Raw genomic sequence first — 15,665 nt, 5'->3', positions numbered from 1 at the left:
AAATGCTCTGTATATTATGAATAAATCAATGAACTGAATGTCCTTGGAGATGCATTTGGGTCTGTGTTATTAAAAAAACTGAAATATATTTTCAGAAAATGTGCATAAGTATATTAGTTTGACACTCAGTGAAGTTTCATAAACAATATATCCAGGTAAATGAAATCCTGATAAAAAATAGGGCATTATCAGCACAGATATTCATATAGAGCTTTTACAAAAGTTAAGTTGCACAAAGGGGACATTCAAAAAGCAGGGAGTACCCGTATTCGGCTTGCTTATATGAAAACATAATTAATGAAAAATAAACCAGACAGACTTTATTGAAATTCAGAAATGTGATGTGAATTAAGAAGAAAGAGAAATTATATTTTCAGGCAGGTTCTCATTTCCCATATTGCTATTGAAGATGTAATATATTAAACAAAGTTATGATAGGTTGGTTTCAATAGAATTTAAGCAATTTTTTTAAAAGCATTTTCATTTATTTTGAACACTAACAATAAAATACTAACCTAATTCAGTAAAATAAAAAGCTAGCCTAATTCAGAAAAAAATATATACAGTTGATCATGGAACAATACAGGAGTTAGTGGTGCTGACTCCCACACAGTCAAAAATCCAAGTATATCTTTATAGTCATTTCTCTCTATTTGTGGGGAAATTAGTTCTAGGACCCTCCTTGGATACCAGAATCCATGGGTGCTCAACTCTCATAATTGGTCCCCTGTATTTTTATTTCTGTGTCTGTGCATTCAACCAACTGTGGGCACGTAGTACTGTAATACATATTTAGTGAAAAAAAAATCCATATATACATGGACCTGTGCAGTTCAAATCCATGTTGCTCAATGGTCAATTGTGTATACATATACTTTTAAGGAGCAATTTGCTAAAACTACCCTGTAATTTTGTGAAAAATTATTTTGTTAAGGTCCTTCCTCAATTATCTCTACAGATGATAAAAGATGAATAAAATAAATAAAGGAGAATTAGAAGGCACATGAGTATGTTTAGTATCTACCTATTAACATCTGGCAGGTCAAATGACTTAAGTAATAATTTTATCCTAATACTCAGCAAATGTCTATCAAATCTAACACATTTCTTCCCTGTAGAAAAAAAAAGAATTCATATCTTGAGATAAACTCTATTGCGACACACAATTTGAAGTTGAACTTCAAGTCAAACATCCACTTATCCTCGTTATGCAAATAAAATAAATACAGATTAAATAACTTGAATGGCATAACAGAATTTAGTGTATTTGAATTTGTTTTAAATAATCTGTTATTTTATTTGGGAAAATGAGTAGAGTGAGACTCTATGCTGTAACAGAACTAGTTAAAGTGTATTATTTATGTTCTAATACTTATTATCAAAATTCACAAAGTTTATATCAAAAAGTTACTTTGTATTATAATACAGAAGGTAACTAATCATTTCAAAAGAAAAGTTATCAATTAACTAGTAAAAATAAATTACTTCTTAATCACTAAAATTGCTTACTATGCTAAGTAAGCCTTTCTTCTGTATTTAAATAAAAAAGAATTCATATTTGAGCCAAAATTCTGTGACTAGTCAGCAAATAAACTAGGCCACGTTTTGTTTGTTGTAATGTTATTTATCTTTCACCGAATGGAATAATAGCCCTGGTGTAAACAGAAAATCTATAAAATTATATCAACTCTGGTCCAAACTAAAATATAAATGGAATCCCCTCTGCCTGCCTCTAACCATTTTTAATAAGGGATTCTGAATAATAATAAAATAGTTCTTTTTATCTTCTGAGTAACAAAAACAAAGTAACCACTTTTGTATATATATTCACTCTTAGAATTCGGTAGTAACTGTTATGGTAACAGGCAGGGAAATCTTCCCAAATTGCCTTTAGAAACAAAATAATTATAGAAATAAAGGAAAATGACATCAATAGCATACTTTTATTATAGGCTGTCCTTGATAAATTTGATATTGACACGTCTACGGAACCCATTTTAATGTTCTATTGGTATTCAAGAGGCAAAATTTTGAAATGTTTGGCCCTTGTGAAAGAGGATTACAGAAACATTTCATTTTCAGTTTAGGCTTATTTCCCTGAAGTAAGAAATTATAAACCCTTTCTCTCAAATTAGGGATGAATCCTTCAGCACCTGAAGGAAGAAAGGGTCTTAATTGAGGCATGTTACATCATAAGCTGTCAAATTACTATGAAAAATGCATTGTTGTTGGTTAAATACACAAAGCATCTATTACTACCATACTCTGTGATTCAGTTGTGATCATTTACATTTTACACCTGAAAGTTATTTATATTTAAAAATAGTTCACTGTTAGAAATGGTATGCTATTAGAGTACACCGTTCATGACACTTGAGCTAGTTAAGTTTCCCTTAACCCCATTATAAACCTCAGCACATATATACTTACTTGCTACGAGAGTAACTAGTTCACATTAATCTACTTTTTATTGAAAGATCAATATTTACTCATCATCTTCTCTGGGTCCATCTATTTAGATTTCCTTAGTATGACTTCTTAGGAGGCTTAAATGTATCATGCATATTACCTACCAGTACAGGTATTTGTCAGTGTTTTGTAAGAATAAGTTCAGATTTTTATACTAGTACAGGAAGAACAGCTGGCCATCACTGTTGTCTAAAATGCCACCCCAGCTGTTTGGTGCAAGGTGGAAAAAATACCCCCAGTTTCAAGTCACCCAAATTATACAGTTAAATATACATTTTAAATATAAAATTTCCACCATCCATAAACAATTTCTTTAGTCGTTACTCCTGACTATGCTCTATATATCTGTTTTTAAATGTAGTCAGAAACGTCCTCACGTTGTATAGTAATGAACCATGAATCACAACTTCAAGGACTACAAAAACAGTCTTATGAATCAGTTTTTGAGGGGCAAAAATAGGAAAGTAAGGAGTATAGAGAACTGAAGAACCGTCTTCCCACACAAAAATAGAGGGAGAAAAAGACTTTCTTAAGAAGTATAAACAAAATCAGTAATTTTCTGGCTGTTAATTGATTATGAAGACACACATGCTCACACACGCTCACACACGCTCACATGCACACACATACCACCATGGTAATTACTGGCTGCAGTATGCTCTACATAATCTTTTAAAGTTCATTTTGAGTATCTTTTTCACCTATCTGAAAGGCTGAACTATAAGGTGTGAAACTGGGCACTGCTTTATTTTGTTTTGATTTCCATTATTATTGAGTTTAGGTATGTTGTAAAGAGCCTTTCTATTTGTTAAGTTTATATATCTTTATAATTTTCAGGATCATGCTTATAAGTTTTTATATATCTTAGTATTATTGGAAATAATTTAGCATTGCCACTCATCGATAATCTTTGCATAGTCAAATAAATAAAATAAACTTTATTTAGCCAATATTTTCTTCTCACCATATTAGAATGAGAGAGAGAGTCTGAGAGGGTCTGAATAATTTCAATAGTGTTGTCTAACAACACAGAAATCTCTGCTTCAAAAACTCAGCCATTTTACAATCAGACTGTGACAGGGGTATTCGCAGTTCAATTTTGAGCATGTTGAGTTGGGGAGCTTCTTGGACACCACAGTGCAGATGTTTAAAAGGACATTGACTAGCTGCTTCAAAATAGAACAAAGCCTGAAGTTACAAAAAGTATTTCAAAATTGTCAGCTCAAAATTTGCAATATAAGCCATGCTGGTGGATGCTAACAGTCATCAGGAGAAAATAGAAAGACAAAGGTGCTGAAAGTGTTGAAACACACTAATATTTAAGAGATTCTGTAAGAGAAAAATTAGCCAGCAAGGTAAGTGAATAAGAATACCCCTCATGACAAGAAGGCCGAAAAAAGAATGCGATCTCTTGAAAAAGAAGGGTGACAGTAGTTCAAAGAGAAAGGAGCGATCTGTTTCATCAGATACTCTAGAGTTGTGTGCCAGTGGTGATACACACCTAGACATCTTCTGTAATTGAAACGGCTTAATGAAGCCAGGTTGGTGGAACCATTCCATTGAGGGCCTCGATGTAGCTCATCTACATTGAGGCCCAAGCAAAATGAAAACAATCAAAGAAATCTACACGCTGATAGAAAAATTAGTTTTGCCTAGAAAAAATGAGTGTACTACTAGAAATCACTTTAGCAGGTAAAATAAGGAATAGGTATATCTTGCATTTAGTCTAGCCTCTGGAGAAATATCACAAATAATCTGAATCATACAGGTAATTAGGAAATTCATTTATTCAGGGGGAAGGGTATAGCTCAGTGGTATAGTGCATGCCTAGCATATATGAGGTCCTGGGTTCAATTCCCAGTGCCTCTATTAAAATAAGTAAACAAACCCAATTACCCCTCCATTTAAAAAAAAATTCATTTGTTCAGAGGACAAAGTTCTCAGTAACACATCTCATCTCTGTTAAAAAATTGTAGAGTTCATTGATGATTTCAACATTCTCAAAAGTAGAAAAGTATATAATAAAGACAAAATCTTACTAATTAGTAAAATAGTAAAATCTCTTGAGTTAGAATACCTCTTAATCAGAGAATATTTTATTATAGTAATAAATAATGATTTAGAACAAAGCCCTGTGTACTATGATGGTGTGATTTTTTAACATTAAAAAGTCATTTATCACAGAGATATGCTGCCAGCATTGAAAGGCATAAATGAAAAAAAGAATAGTGACTGTAATATGAATATACAAATACAATTTTGTGTGCTTTTGTAACACATAGATGATAAATAGATTGATATATAAATTGATACAATTAAATATATTCATTTATCCATAGATATAAGTGGATTCTAAACATAAGTAATGTAAAAATTATTATTTTTAAAAAGATACTTTCAGAAACACGTTGAAACTGCTGTGTATTTTAACATAGCAAATTAGAGGGAAGTACTCTTTGTTGGATAAGTTTAAAAAATGGACAAGGAAGAGACTGATGACTTGAATCATGAATTAAAAAAAGTCAATTTTTGAAATGTAAAGATTTTTAAATTATTTGAACAAACTCATGATACAATTATATGGGGAAAATTACAAGATTTTTTTTATAAACATTACTGGTAATCTTAAAAATGGTGAACTGTTTGTGGATTATCAACCATTGTCCTGATGTTTATTGCCATAGGTTATTTTGATCTCTTTCTTCAAATATCAGGCCATCCCATTCCAGGATCAAATGAGGTGAAATACAGTGAAAGAGGAGCAGCATAAAACAAGGACAACAATGTGTTTCAAAAAGAACAAAGTTAATCTTAGGCAGGGAAATACTCATATTGTTTAATCACTGTGACAATTTTAAAGGTTAAAATAAGATGCTGATACACGACAGGAAAACTTGGAATATAGGGTAATTTAATAACATGTTGACCATCATTGATTTTTTTTCCTCCATTTTGTCTTTCTTGCTTGTAAAGCCTAGTTAAATTTTGCAGCTGCATTTTAGATTCTTAACTCCACCTTTTTTCTTTGGGTTAAGGTGACAAGTTAACACACAAGCCCCTCAGAGTCCCAGTATAGTTATCATATGAAAGAATGTTACCAAAACTTTACATGGAGGGAGACTAACTGAGGAAGAGAGTCTTTGGGGCTTGCAGACATATGTACAGATTCAGGATTTAGAAATCCTAGGTATAGAGTGAGAGCAGTTTGGAGCAGAGCAGAAAACCATGATTAAGATCCATCTATGAAAAAGCAGGTCACTCCTGCTGGCACTTCCTCATTCACTCCCCTTGCAGAAAAGGGCAATAGCTAACCTGCAGTATAGACATTTGTTCCCCACCGTGTTACTCTAAATAGAAAGCTTCCCAAGAGGCTAACAAACATACACAGAATTCATACGCAACTTTTTCAAGGTTTTAGACTTAAATTTAAACAAGAATTGCCAGTTCAGTGAGCATTTTTCAATATTATTTATTCTCCAGGATTTGAACCCTTTCTATGTGAATCATAATTCATTCATATCCCAGCCCCTTCTATCTCAACAGTGACAACCGAGGCAGTCCCTGGGTCAATTTCCTGGCACAGAGGTTACAGAAATGACAGTATATTTGAAATCCTGGAGCTTCACAGTTTGGGAGGCACTATTTTTGGAATCTTAGCCTAGACTGCACATACTCAATGCTCAATAATATTTTGAGTTACCTAGTATTTAATAAACATTTGTTTAATCATATAGCATAGGCTATGGTTATTTTCAACTAAAATCATCGACTGATACATAAATTGATAACTGGGTTACTGGTGGGCAAGAAAATGTTAGGAACATTATAGTAAGCTTGTATTTGTTATCTGATCTGTTTGTGACTAAAGGCAGAGAACATTCAGGTGGATTAAGACATGGGATTCTGGCAGCCCATGACATTCAGTGGCAAACAGCTAATTAAATTATTACCTGTGGTCACCTAGAATGAAGTGTCTATTAATGACAAGGCTTTGTGAGATGGAGTCACCTCTCAAACTGAACAGAATGAAGGTCATGAGGAATTCAAGGCTCTAGGGTAGGCTGGTTGCTTTTAATTTTGCTGGACAGCTTAAAGACAATGCATAACAAGCTTGAGGTTCTAAATTCACAGTTCAAAACTCAGACAGACAACCAAGGATTTTCAGTGTCTCTCATTTCTTTTTGCCTCTAGGCTGAGATAGATGAAAATCAAACTAAAACCTTGATCCTAAGGGTTTTCAATTTATGTAGGTTGAATTAAAAATCTGACAATGCATCAAATGTGACAGAGCTTTGATAGGGAAAGAATAAAACACTGACTGTAGGTAGAAGGACATGTTGAAAGATTTGGACATCTTAAAATACACCAAATATCCAAACTCCAAATCAACCTTTATTTCCAGCTGAGACATTACCCCTGTCTGATAGGTCTATTCCTGTCCTACTCAAAAATCTTAAAATTATTTGACCAAAGCAGTTTCTGCTAAAGAGAATTTAATCCTTCTCATATTCCATACCCAACAGCTCTCTTATTGTCTTCAGATTCTAAATAAAATCGAATTCCAGCAGATGCATAAAATTATATATTCAAATACAGGAGAAAAAGCTTGCAATCAAAAAAGAATACAGAATTTTGCATATTTTTTAAACTGGAAAATGCATGAGATAATGTATTTTAAGTGGGCTAGTCAAAGAATAAAGGATGATCATAATTTTAAGTGAAACTGAACTCATAGATATGGGTGCACTAATAGAGTTTCTAGGTTGATTGTGCTAGCTTGCAGAGAAATGATCATTTACTGGGATGGTTACTGAGATATTGATTAAAAGATCATTCACATTAACATAGGTGAACAATCTAGGAATTCATTGTTGGCGACTTCAACACCCCTCTATCAGAAATGGCCAGATCCAGCAGACAGAAAATCGGTAAAGATAATAGCTGAACTCAACACCACCATCAGTCTTCCCAATCTGATTTATAGATTTAATTTTATATATATATATATATCTTAGACAGGGAAAGATTCATATTATTTAATCACTGTGACAATTTTAAAGGTTAAAATAAGATGCTGATATACCACATGAAAACTTGGAATATAGAGTTATATATAAAACTTATATATATATAAGTTTTAATGGAAGCTCCCACCAAAGGCAAGTTAAAATGGTCTATGGAAGATCTTCATTAAAAAGTGATCCTATTATAGAGAATATTACATTGGAAATAAGTTGGAGTTTGGAGAAGGTGAAAAATTAAATAAGAAATGAAAATTTGAAGAATTTCCCAGGAAACTTAAAACTTTTCAGAGTGACTAGGTCAAAACATTGCTTTTGATCCTAAATAAACCTCAGAACTCTCTTCTTCAACAGGCTAGCAAAATAGTGTTTAAGGACTGTGGTAGATTATATTAATAGCCTCACTATCTTACTCATCCATGTAGCTACAGTCTGTTATTTGACTTTGCAGTTTGTCCCATTTAAAACGTTGAATGTATTTTTTTCCCACCTTGACTTTGACTTTTGTGTATGACTGACTTTAGCCAATTGAATGTTAGTAAGTGTAAGTTGACCAATGGCTAGAAAAATGCATGTGCATTTGGGATTTCCATCCTGTGCTACAGCCAACTTCATGAAAGGATAATCCATGGGCTAACCTTCTAGTCCCCAAAGAAGGATGAAGGACACGTGGAGCACAGCTGAGATTCGCCAAAATCCCTGTAAAGTAACACCTAGAATTGCTTGTATGCCCAACCAAGTTGTATTAAATCATTTTTTTTCAAAATGACAGATTTTTTTACACACAGATTTTATGACTAAAGACCTGTTAAAAGCATAGCCTGTTTTATTTCCTCTGCTATTTATTATAATAGAAAATTTGAAAGGCCATTCTATAGTATTCAGAAAGAAATTTTAAATAAAAACTCAATGGAAATTGCATTGAATAAGGTCCTATAACAAACAAGAGCATATTGGTAACCAAGGATGGTAGTAGAGGAAATTCTGGTGGTCATTCTTTGAGAGTATGAGTGGAAAGGAAAAGAAAAGGGGTGATCAAGAGAGTCTGCAGAAGAGATGGTCTCAGAAAGATGAAAAAGATCTACTCACAATATCTACTCACATTTCCTTTCTCTATCTGCCCAGATATCAGTCTACTCCTACATTTAAAATCCTTCACTTTCCTCCCAAACTTCTGTCCCTGTCCTTGCTAGCCAAGATCTAACCTAGACCACAGGGGTCAGTAAAGGGGCTTCAGAGTTTGGCAGAGGGAGACGGGATAAGGTGACGAAGGAGCCTAGAGAGTTTGAATTTATGACCACTCTTGCTGAATTTATGAATATATTTTTTTCATAGAAATAAATTCATTCTAGTTGTTTAGATTTTAAGGCACTTAATATGTTACTATGGCTCAAGTTCATTGTTGAAAAAATAATCTTTGGGGCAAAGCAAGAAAATGTCAATCTCGTGTATGACATTGCTAATAAGAGATAGTGTGTTCCGTACACTGTTGTAGCTGTCACACAATTGAGTTTCTTTAGAATCCCACCTATTCTTAATTGGAGACTGCCTGTGTGTATTAAAATAGCAATTAGAAAAATCCTATCTTACATAACGGGTTAAATGCATACAATTATTAATAATCAAGTTCTGTGGATAAAATGAAAATAAATATTTTTCTTAAAATTTTTTATATTATTTAATATTTTGTTTTGATTATTTTAAAATATTATAAATTTGAAGAGTCAAAATATGTAGATAAGTGAATAAAACCTAAATAAATTATATTCTATGTTTTGTCTGTCACTATAAATTAAAAATGGAGAATTAGGTACTAGCAATTTATTATAGTCACTAAACATTGAAATTCAGCAGCAAATATAAATTATGTATTTTTAGTGCCAACATAGAAACTAGATGAGCAACTGTTTACATTTAAATATCTTTATGCATTTGAAATAATCACAATTTGATTCAAATATTATTTGCATTTTTATTTCTCACAAAATTTTCATATTTTTAAAAGCTTCAGTTGGCTAAACATACTGTAAGATTTGCCATACATAATATAAGGCATGTATTTGAAAGAGAGAGAAACCACCTATGATTATTTCACCATTTTTTAAAACGATAAACTTAAATATATGAGGAAGGACTACTGGTAAGTGACTAGAAAAATAATTAATATTTTTTTTAAATGGAACCTGAAATAAGGAAATGTTTCTGAAGATTTTTGGCTTTGAATATCCAATTGTCAAAATGAGAGTTTCAGAATGGCGCTACCACGTCAAAGGCATATACATCAGTTGATCAGTATTTTCCAGAGGACTTTCTTGATGCTTGTTGGTTTCAGGATCCCAATCATGTAACTACCACAATTACTAAGAAGAAACCTTGGGGCCTTGTCTGAGTTCCAGCTGGCCTGATAGAGGGCTTTTCTTTGCTGAGTGAGTGGAGTAGCACTTCCCTTTCAAAGAGTTTATGTTCTGCAGATGGCTTCTTTTCTTCTCTTTTTCCTCTTTCCTTATCTGGGCCAATTCTTCTCTGCAGTAGGTATGATGGCTGACTGCCTAATCCACTTGCCACATGCCCTTAGGCTAAGCCAGGCTTCCTGGGCAGTAAATTCCAACTGCAACAAATTGCAAAATTTTTGTAGTATCTGACATATAGGGTGAGTTTTAAATAAACAAATGCATGCAAAAGGTTGAGAATAATGCTTGGGATATATGTTAATTAGTGTCATGCGTTTTAGTTATTATAACACAAGCTGATATAACATACTACAGCAGGTGTTAAGAGTCTGTAGGAAAAGTTATAACCTGCACATTGGGTCAAAGAAAAATTCATCTGTGAAGAAGAGGTTAGGTATTTGAATATGTAGACAAAGTGGAAGACAATCAGTGATGAAAATGAAGGAAAGATTGTTAAAAACAAAATAAAATTTATATTTAATGCAGAAAGTGATAAGGGATTCACTTGATAGGATTTCAGAATAAAAGAACAAAACATTTTAATATATCAGCATGAGGAATTCTTACTTGATTTTCCTGCTATGAAGAGAAGCCCTGCCTGAATTTGGATCTTGTTTTTTTCACTAACTATATATATATCTTGAGTAGGTTACTTAGACTTTATATGTACTAATATTTTTCATCTGTAAAATGAAATCTGATAGTTTCTCCTTCATAAGGCTGTTTTGGGAATTAAATAAAATATATATTCATATACATATATAACATATATGCATACACATATATGTATAATATTGGTTAGAAAAGTTTTGACATGTAGTAAGTGTTCATTAAATGCTAGATATTTCAATATCACAATTATTAATAATATAACCAAAAGGTATTATCAAGAAATTGATAGGGTGGGCTTATTAAAAACTCTTAAGGTAAGCCTTAAAGGAAGACATGCCATTACCTTAATTAAAAGAGACATGAGCAAATGTAAAGATTCAGGCTGAAAAGACGGAGCTTACCGTTTGGGTGGTATTAAACTTAAAGCGCTTGTAAGAATTTCATTGTTGTTCAGGTCACCAGAGTTCTAGGGCTTAAAGACGTTCAGAAATGGTCGGAGATATAACTAAGTGTGCTGGAGTGTGATGAGAGAGATAACGGAGTGTGCTTGGGTAAAGTCTGGGAGGCATGGAGGTTGGCAATAGAAGGAACAGTCATGGATAAAACAACTTGCCCAAGTAGCAAATCTGGGATTCAGAGGTTAGTTTGATAAGCGTAGATGACTTAATTTCTTTGTAACCCAATTATCTTTAGAATGATGGGATAGGATTAGAGAACGTTTTTTTTCCCCCTGTCAAGAAGAATCCAATAATTTTAACAGAAGCTCTGTAACAAATTTTAAGTGTGGACAATTGATTTGAACACGGTTAATCTGTTAACAAAAATAGAGAAATATAAGATTCAATTCTGTGAGCCTTATGCTACTTCAAAACTACCCTCATGGACAGTTAGTCTTTTTTAATTAATGGTATTATCCATTCTTCTAAATTAATTTCATTTTTCAAAATTGCATTCCTATTTTCTAAAAACATTTGTGAGGGAAAACAAAAAATTAAGAGATTGAAAGGCTTGAAAGGAAGGTATAGCTCAGTGGTAGAGCTAATACTTAAGATGCATGAGATCCTGGGTTCAATCCCCAGTATCTCCATTAAAATAACAAACAAACAAATAAATCTAATTACCTCCTTCCCCTCACAAAAAAAAAAATACTTTAAAGAAAAAAAATTTTTAAAAAGCATACACTAACTACTATATATAAAATAGAGAAACAAGTTTATACTGCATATCACAGGGAACTATATTCAATATCATGTAGTAACTTATGATAAAAAGAATATGGAAATAAATAAATGTATGTTCCTATATGACTGAAGTATTGTGCTATACACTAGAAATTGACATAACATTGTAAAGTGACTATACTTCAATAAAAATATATTAAAATAAATTAAAATAAAAAATTGATTAAAAGGCCAGTATATTCACTATTAAGTATGATATTGCATTTGGTGCAGCATCATAGCTTTCTGTGGCCCACTATGTGTATAAGATGCATACACAAATGTTTGTGCGTGAACTATTTATCTCTCTCATATTGCTTAAAACTTTCAAATTTTTAAAAACTATTTTTTCTTGATGATAAAGCATTTTCTTATAATTTTAGTAAATATCTACCTTTTAACATTCAAATATTAATGCTGATAAGATTGTCTAATTTTCCTATTGCAAAAGTAAAAAAAAAATACTTTTTTCACTATGAAAAAGATTTAAAAAGCATCAATTGTTTTTTGAACTTAAGTTATTTGAAACTTTATATTCATTTAGCTGAAAGACCCTCAAAAATATACACACACGCACACACACATTCATGCATAGACAGTGACTTTCTCTAAAACTACTTATTTTTGTATCATTTTCTCTCCTTACTATCTTATTCTTTACTTACAAACTTAGGACTTACATATACTTTGTTTACTAAAATATTCTAAAATCTCTGTATTTTCTTTGGCGAGGATGGAACACGATTATACTAAGATTTTTCCATTAAGAACTAGCTAATAAGAAAGGAATATAAAAAAGACTCATTATAACTTTATAAATAGTTTAACATTTATTCATTTTACTTACTTTTTTCTAAGCTCTCATGCTGTCTTGTGGTACTGTCCTCATTCTCCAGAAATTCGTATCCACCGAAAAAAAAATTCTCCTATTCTTTTTCTCTCCGTTCTAACTGCGCATTTATACTCCAATACACTTTTGTTTGGTCTTTGCTCCTGCACTTACCATTAAACTATGCATATTAACTCCTCATTGCATTATAATTGCTAAATCAAACTTAATTCATTCTTATATTCTTTGTATTAGTTAGCAGTTGCTTCATGACAAATTACTACAATTCTTTGTGCTTAAACAAACAACATTTATTATGTCAGTTTCTGTGGGTTAGGAATCTGGGCATGGTTTTACTCAGATACTCTGAAGCTGGATTTCTCACATGGCTACAATCCAGACATCAGCCAAGGTGGAAAGATCTTACAGCTTGATTGAAAGTAGATCTGTTTCCAAGCTCATGTAAGTCATTGTTGGCTGAATTCAGTTTGTTTTGAGCTATTGTACTGGATGAAAATAAAAGTTATCATTTATAAAATAATCACTGAGTGTGAGGCACTGATAAGGCACATAACCTTAAATATTTTACTTAAATCAATTTTAGTAGATATTATATATTGTTAATTTTATTAAGATAAGGACTGTGTATATTCATGGAACAAAAGTTAGAAAAAGCAGACAAGCAAATGAAAGTAAGTAAAATAAAACACCAGTTTCTGTAAGCAGTCACTGCAAGCATTTCAGTGTCCACTGGCGTCTTTTTTGACTTGTTGTTTTAAGTTGCTTTCTTGCCACCACATGGTGTGTCCCTTTTCTCCAGAATTTTTAAATTTTAGAAACAGTCAGTTCTTGCTATTCATAATATGATGTGTTCTATATAGTTACAGTGAACACTAAATTAGCAAATACTGAAGTACTGTAGATGGGAAAATATGGGGTTAGGTTCTTTTGAGCCTCCAGTCACAACAACCAGTACAAGACATAACCTTGTTTTAGATGTGCTTCTGTTTAAAGACACTACAAAATATATATATTGTTGATTTTAACATTGAGCTCACAGCCAACAGCATGATAACTCATGCTTGAACTAAGCTTACAAATACACTTTTTTTCCATAATGCAATCTTCTAGAGTTTAGGAATATCAAACATCACTTCAGCACTACATTTAAGGGGCATTTTAAACTACAGACCATAGACCAAAAAGCACCAAAAAAAAAAAAAAAAGGTGCTAAACAGACTGAAAAAGAAAACTTGTTTACACTAAGAGAGCTTAAACAAAAAAGCAGAGCATTGCCTTTTTCAACAGTAGTCAGTGGGGAATTGGCACCCTGGGGGACTCAAATTTTTCATCTCTCTGTGCATGTCCTCAAATGACTACAAAAACACTAAAAGTCTAATGTGAGAGCTACCAATACATTTTAGAGAGTAGGCAAATTCACAAGTATGAAGTCCACATATAATGAAGATGACTATTATTTTTCTCACTCTTTGTCAGTCAAGTAAGATTAGTCATGCTGATCTTTTGAATATCATGAACAATCTGTTTGTGTATATTATTGGCCATTTGCGCTGTTTTTCTTTTCCCTATTGGGTGTTCTGTAGGCTAAACCATTCTCTTCTCCTCCATATCTTCCTACTTAGGTCATCTTATGCAGCAAAGAGCAATGAGAAATGAACTTTGACTCTCCCTTTTACACTCCTCAAGGACAAGGCATATGTTTTCTAATTGAAGGGATCAAGGTAGAATTGGACTTGAACTGTTCAGCATCTTCCTCTTGTTTCTATGGGGTTCTTACTTTCTTATACAATTAGAAGACAGAGTTGTCTAGTTCTGCTTGGGACTAGTACCTCCTCCAAAATTCATTACCATAAACAATGCTTAATGTTGAGTCTTAAGCAGTGCCTCATATATAACCACCATTTTATAAACAGTAACAGCCATCATTGCCATTGTCATTGTTAAAAAATTATCGAGGAAAAATTATTTTAAAATTATGAGAAAACACAGAGAGGGGGGAGTTGGGATCCTAGAGAATAAAAATGTTTATAATATCAGGCAAAACTTGTGTGTGTGCATTTGCGTATACCCGTTAATGAGACTAAGAAGGTTTTTCATTTTATGTCTTATAACTAAGTATATAATTACTAAATGTCTGATACTCTGTGAATTAAATCAAGTAAATCAACAGTCTTCAGAAGGAAATGATCTGATAAAATGACAAAATGGTTCGAAGGATAAATCCAAGTTTAGATTATTCCAGGTAATGGAACATAGCTTTGATTAAATGCCTTGAAAGCCCAGTAGCTTCTTTTAAACCCTACAGAATGTTACTGGTTTAAGTACTTGTTATACACAATAACAATACTGTTGGATATTCAGGTACCTAGGTTTTACTTTGGAAAATTCTAATATAAGGGAAAAAATATCTGGCTTAAGATCAAGTGATTAAATCCTTAAGAACCTAGAATTAATTTTAAATTAAATAAAAACAAAGATTTATTTTTAAAAATAATAAAAGGCGTAATTTATGGGATTGTGAAGTTGGAATCACATGCATGGCAAAACAACAACAAAAACAAAACAGTTTGGTAATAAAACTTTAATTTCACTAACAGCCATTTTACTTTAATTTTAGTGCAATAGGTGTTCATTGAGAACTACTACTTGTATATTCCAACTCGATTAGCAGGCTCTGAAAATACAGTCTTTATGATAATTAAACAGTATTTCAACTCCTAAGACATAAGATTTGCTCAAAGTAGGATCTCACTAAATCTCCCTTGAAATAATTTTTATTAAAAAAGTTACAATTGATTCAATAGCACATTAGTAATAGGACTTTTAAATTCCTGTTGTTCAAAATGTAGTTATTAGGCATTTCATAATGTATATGTGCAGTCAAACTGTAATAATTCTACCTAATAAAACTGAAAAAGAAAAAAATATTTATTATACATTTCATTTTTGGCTTTCCTATATTGTTTAGAGGAAAATATAAATATTGAATTACTATTCTACCCCTACTTCCTGCCATATTCTCTTTTAGATAAATCTATTTATC

At 32.2% G+C, this 15,665-nt stretch overlaps 1 non-coding gene across 1 annotated transcript; it reads left to right on the top strand.

Annotated features, from left to right (window-relative positions):
• The first annotated feature begins 11,566 nt into the window (after positions 1-11,566).
• On the top strand, positions 11,567-11,639 carry TRNAL-AAG (transfer RNA leucine (anticodon AAG)). The gene has a single exon. It is a non-coding gene; the product is annotated as a tRNA-Leu (tRNA).
• The last annotated feature ends 4,026 nt before the right edge of the window (positions 11,640-15,665 follow it).

The sequence above is a fragment of the Camelus bactrianus genome, chromosome 14, assembly GCF_048773025.1.
Source record: "Camelus bactrianus isolate YW-2024 breed Bactrian camel chromosome 14, ASM4877302v1, whole genome shotgun sequence".
NCBI lineage: Eukaryota > Metazoa > Chordata > Mammalia > Artiodactyla > Camelidae > Camelus > Camelus bactrianus.
This window is presented reverse-complemented; position numbering and strand designations above follow the sequence as displayed.